At 43.1% G+C, this 6,000-nt stretch overlaps 1 protein-coding gene across 5 annotated transcripts in view; it reads left to right on the top strand.

Annotated features, from left to right (window-relative positions):
• Window positions 1-420: 420 nt before the first annotated feature.
• Window positions 421-6,000, top strand: part of clcn3 (chloride channel 3) — a 129,693-nt gene continuing 124,113 nt past the window's right edge. For 3 of the 5 annotated variants that reach the window (XM_048527451.1, XM_048527443.1, XM_048527452.1), the window contains exon 1: window positions 421-555. The gene's annotated coding sequence lies outside the window, so the exon portion shown is untranslated. Of the gene's footprint in view, window positions 577-1,348; window positions 1,445-6,000 lie in introns of those variants that run through there. The other 2 variants (XM_048527444.1, XM_048527445.1) reach the window with 2 other exon arrangements.

Below are 6,000 nucleotides of genomic sequence, written 5' to 3'. Positions count from 1 at the left end.
ACTTGTCCAATTATATCACTCTATCAATTTAACCTATGCTTTATTCTTCACTAATCCACACACCTTTGTCACATTTATCCTGTTTCACTTTCAATAATTAACCTTAAACTTCCACTTTTTTTTGCTATTCTGACTCTCAAACAATTTCCTTTCCTGTATCACCATACTAATTTAACTGTGTATTCAACTTCACGAATTTGCCGCTATAAACTAGTGTATCTGTAATATTTTACAATCTTTTGTCTCTCTTTACTCATCCATCCAATTCTGGCTCTTTTCTCAGTTTACTGTGGTCCAAAACCCTGACGATGACTAAGCACTGCGCCTGCGCTCACTGCTGCGGCTACTACTGGGCACGCGCAGCTTCTCCTTCTCCCCGCCACCCCACTCCTTTTGAGGGAGAACGGGCGTGCGCACGATTTTGGTTAATCACGTGTACGTGATCACCCGATCCGCGCGTGCTTGGTGGGTGGGGCCGAGCCCAGCCTCGCGATGTCAGAGCGTCGATTCAGTCAGTGTGCCATGACAACAGGAGCCGGGAGGATAATATGCCGAGTAGGTACAGTAATGGGAACGGTACGCTTCTGTGAGCTGTGTGTACGGCTTCCCATCCTCACTGTGTTTATACATATATGATTCGACGCCTCGCTATTTTTCTCCGTGGCTCAGCCCCAAGCCCTGTGTTTTCTTGTGGGCCTGGCTGGCCTGTTTGTTGGGGGGGGGGATGGGCAGCTGACTGCAGAATGGGCATGTTTCACATGCAGCAGGATGGCTTAGCATCTCTGCACCCAGCAGTACGCCAGCAAACTAGATTATAGATTCATACCATCATACGGGTCAGAAAGAAGCCCTTAGGCTCATTGGCAAAAAGGGGGAAAAACCCACTAATTCTCTCAATCTACTTCAGTCCCAATTTCTAGCACTTGACCCGTGACTGAATGTTATGTAGACATTTCAAGCACTCCTCCACGTCCCAAGAGGAGAGTAGTTATTAGGATTAATGGGAACTGCAGATGCTGGAGACTCCGAGATAATAAAGTGTGGAGCCGGATGAACGCAGCAGGCCCAGCAGCATCTTCGGAGTACACTCCGTCCAAGATGTTGCTTAGCCTGCTGTGTTCATCCACCTCCACACTTTGTTATCTAGTTATCAGGATTATTCCGTCCAGTCCACACCCCTGGGTCTGGTCACATTTCGGCATGATTTTTCTCCTGCATGAGTGTATGAACTGTAACTACATTTACAGTCAGCTCAGGGGGCTAACTGTACTCGCTAAATGCATTAACTGATGTAGGAAATCGGTGCTGCACACAGCTTGACATTTCAATGTTATGTTGTGAATTTCAGAATTTGAGGGAACGAAACGATTTTCTTCTCCTGTACGATATTTTGAACTGCTTCGGGCCGTTGATAATTCAAAAGCTTCCTTTCATCTGGGAAATGGTTAGAATCATTGGAATTTTATTTGTCATTAAAAATGCCTATATGCTTTGTGTATTAAGTTCTGCGTTCTTTCTGCGAGAACAGCAGTGCTGTCTATGCAGGCTATGTGAGATGAGAAAACTGGAAAATGTTATTTAATTGGACCACTTGTGCATTCATCCATATACAGGGGCCTATTTAATATAAGCTTTTCAACAGCAAGAGAGTTCAGAGAAGCAATGTTGTCATTGAAAATACACTGTATCAGACTTTTTTTAAACTACAAGGTATTTTCCCGCCAGAGAGAAGTTCTGCGGAAGGGTCACCGGACCCGAAACGTTAACTCTGTTTTCTCCTCCACAGATGCTGCCAGACCTGCTGAGCTTTTCCAGCAACTTTGTTTTTGATCCTTTAACCTTCATAAGCTACAACGAGGTGATTTATAATGTTCACTTTATTTGTCAACCTGTATGAATTTGGATTGTTTCTAATACAACTTGTTGCTGTGTCTGTTATCCTGTCTAAATGATGTGGAGGTGTTGGTGTTGTATTGGGGTGGATGAGGTCAGAAATCACACCACACCTGGTTATGGTCCAACAGGCTTATTTGAAAATACAAACTTTCAGAGCCTCTCCTTCAGGTGTTCATGAGAGAGATAGTATCAGACACAGAATTCATAAGTAAAAGATCAAAGATTCACACCATTGATGATACTAAACAAATCTAAGATGCTGTTAAATCTTTAACCAGGCAAATCAACAAGGGGAAGGTTAAGGCATAAAAACAAAGTTGCTGGAAAAGCTCAGCAGGTCTGGCAGCATCTGTGAAGGAAAAAAGGTTAAGGCATGTTTTGTATTGAAAGCATTTCAAAAAATTATGGGTGTTAATATCATCCCATTAACCTTGGCCCAGTCTAAGATAATAAGAGCATGTTCTTTTGTTTTGTGATAGAATTTATTCCCTCCCTAGTTGAACATGCTCTTTGATTTGATTTATTGTTGTCACATGTACCGATATACAGTGCTAAACAGACAAATCGTACTTTAGTCAGGTATATCAGGATAATACAACAGAATGCACAATGTAGTGCTTCAGCTGTAGAGAAGGTTCAGAGAAAGATCAACTCTAATATGAGAGGTCCATTCATAAGTCTGATAACAGTGGGGAAGAAGCTGTTTTTTAACCTATTGGGATGTATTTTCAAACTTTTGTATCATCTGCCTGATGACAGAGGGACGGCAGGGTTTTTGATTATGTTGGCTATTTTCCTGGGCAATGGGAAGTGTAAACAGAGCCAATGCAAGGAAGGCTGATGTTCATGATGGATGGGGCAGCGTTCACAACTCCTTGTAATTTCTTGCTGTCTTGGCTGGAGCTGTTGACATAGCAAGCAGTGATGCATCCAAGTAGGATGCTTTCAATGGTGCATCTATAAAAATTGGTCAGAGCCATGTGACATTGAAAGTGACAAGTTCCGTGCTTGATTGTTTTAACTGTAGGAATTCGTAACAGCGTTTTTGGAGAATTTTCTGGGTCAAGAGTAGATAAATATTTGTTGATCTAATACAGGCTGTTTTACTTTTGATGGTACACTTTGTTGATCAGTGTTGTAACTGGGTTAATGGGTTGGCAATGATTCGCTTGGACATGATTAACACAAACAATTTTAAGAACAAGATTGCAGTTTACTTTTTCATGGGAAGGGTTAATAATACCATTTTAAGATGAAACTAATTGATTGCTTGAATACTAGTTTGATAGACTAATGTATGGAATGTGTATGTTCTTAAATATAAAGGCACAGATTCAAGTCGGCAAACAAGGGGCTAATTTGTGCAAGTTTTGAGTATGTAACTGTAGCTGGATCTGTTATCTTCCCTGTAATTTTTTGTCTCCTGTCAGTTTTGACATCCTTTCTCTGAAAATATAGACTTTCTCTGGGACTGTAAAGTGACAAACTTCTCTATATTACTGAATTCTTATTAAGTCATGAGGTTTGGACGTTGTATATATTGTCCTTAAGCTGCTTTTTGGATCTGCTGTTGGCTCTCTGGTGTTGGTACATCCATGCTCCTAAGATGCTGCTTGGCCTGCTGTGTTCACCCAGCTCCACGCTTTGTTATCTCGAATCCTCCAGCATCTGCAGTTTCCATTATCTCTCGCATCCATAGTGCTTTTAGGGAGGTAGGTTTAGGGTTCTGAGCCAGTGACACTAATTGAAATGCACTATAGTTCCAGGTCTGGATGATATTCCCTTTTATCTGCTGGCTTTGCTCTTTGAGGTGGTCATGGTCGCAAGCCTGGAAGGTGTTGTTGAAAGAGCCTGAAAGAATTGTTGCATTTGCAACTTGTAGATGACAAATGCTGTTGCTACTGTGCATTGGTTAAAAATAAATTAATTTTGAAGGTGTTAGATGGGCTTCAGTTAAGCTAGCTGCTTTGCCCTAATTGTTTAAACTTGTGTGTTGTTGGACTTGCTTTGATCCAACTAACTAGAGAGTATTCCATCACACTCCTGATTTGAACCTGTTGGTGAACAGGCTTTGAGGGGTCAGGAGGTGAGTTACTCATTACAGGATTCCTAACTTGTGATTTTTCTGGTAGCCGCAATAGTTAAATGACTATTTGAATTTATTTTCTGGCCAAGAGTAATATTCTTGGGTGTTGATAGTGGTTATTCAGTGTTGGTTGGATTCTCTTTTCCAAATAGTCATTGTCTGGCACTTCTGTACCACATGTCACTTGTTGCTAAACAGCCTAAGCCTGATAGTTGCCCAAATGGTGGTACTTTTGGGCATGCCTGCTTTGGCATCTCAGGAGTCGCCAATGCTGCTGAATATTGTTCATTGATTACTGTACATCCTCACTTCTGACATGACGGTGATTGGAAAGTTATTGATAAGGGAGCTGAAGATGTTTGTGCCTGGGACGCTACACGGAAGAACTCCTGCAATCATGCCCTGTGGCTGAGGTGATTGACCTTGATCAGTGAGAACCGTCTTCCATTGCACTGGGTATGACTCCCAATATCAGAGTTTTCCAGTTGATCCCATTGAATTCAATTTTGCAAAGGCTCCTTGATGATGCTCTTGGTCAAATGCTGCCTTGATGTCTAAGGCAGCCATCCTAACTTACTCTCTAGAGTGCAGCTTAATCTGACCATGTTTTGACCAATACTGTAATGAGATAAGGAGCAATTGGCCTTGGTGAAATCCAAACTGAGCAGGTTATTAAAATGTGAGGCTGGATGAACACAGCAGGCCAAGCAGCATCTCAGGAGCACAAAAGCTGACGTTTCGGGCCTAGACCCTTCATCAGATGAAGGGTCTAGGCCCGAAACGTCAGCTTTTGTGCTCCTGAGATGCTGCTTGGCCTGCTGTGTTCATCCAGCCTCACATTTTATTATCTTGGAATTCTCCAGCATCTGCAGTTCCCATTATCTCTGAGCAGGTTATTGTTAAGTCAATAAATGTGGAGCTGGAAAAGCACAGCCAATCAGACAGCATCCAAGGAGCAGGAAACTCGAATGTTTTGTGCTGAAACCCTCCGTCAGTACCGGGGAGGGGAAGGGGAGACCAGAAATAAATAGAGGCAGGGGTGTGGAGCTAGGTGGAGGGTTGATGAGATGGAGATAGGTAGGGGATTATTGTGTTGGTCAGTGGGAAGGGTGGAGCAGATAGCTGAATCGGAAGATGGACAGGTTGAGGAAGGAGAGATTTTGAAACTGGTGAATTCAACATTCAGGCCATTGAGCTGTAAGCTCCCAAGATGAAATATGAGGGGTTTCCCCAGTTTACATTTGGTCTCACTCTGACAGTGCAAGAGGCCAAGGATGGACATGTCACCAGGAGAGTGGGAGGGGGAGTTAAAAGTCGATGCCATCTAGAAAATCAGGTTTGTTGGTGTGTGTAGAGTACAGATGTTCTGCCATCTGGCCTCTGAGTCTGCATTTGGTCTCCCCAACATCGTGGAGATCACATTGGGAGCAATGGATACAATCGATGAGGTTAGGTGATTTGGAGGTTAATCTCTGCTGGATTTGGAAGGATTATTTTGGGCCTTAGACAGAGGTGAGAAGGACGTTGTAGGGGCAAGTGTAGCACCTCCTGTGGTTGTGAGTGTTAGAGGATTGGGGAACTGACAAAGGAGTTGCAGAGCGAACGGTCCCTGTGGAACAGGGACGGGAGTGGGCAAGAAAATATATTTTTGGTGATGGGACTTGATTGTAGGTGGTGGAAATGTTGGAGGATGATGCGTTGTTTTCAGAGTTTGGGCTGATATGTGAGGACCAGGGGACTCTGTCATTATTGTTGAGGGGAGTGGGTTTGAGTGCAGTAATGTGGGAAATGTGGAAGGTGCAGTTGAGGGCATGCTTAATAACAGGAGGGGAAACTACCGTTTCTAAAGTAGGAGGATATCTCTGAAGTCCTAGAATAGACTGCCTCATCCTGGGAGCGGATGTGGCAGAGTTGGAGGAATTGAGAGAATGGGATAGAATTTTTGCAAGAGGGTAGATGAGAGGTGGTGTAGTTGAGGTAATTGTAGAAGTCAGTGGGTTTGAAATGGATATCAGTGG

The sequence above is a fragment of the Stegostoma tigrinum genome, chromosome 3 (assembly GCF_030684315.1).
Source record: "Stegostoma tigrinum isolate sSteTig4 chromosome 3, sSteTig4.hap1, whole genome shotgun sequence".
Lineage (NCBI taxonomy): Eukaryota > Metazoa > Chordata > Chondrichthyes > Orectolobiformes > Stegostomatidae > Stegostoma > Stegostoma tigrinum.
The sequence above is the reverse complement of the archived record's forward strand: the minus strand, read 5'-3'. Positions and strand labels throughout refer to the sequence as shown.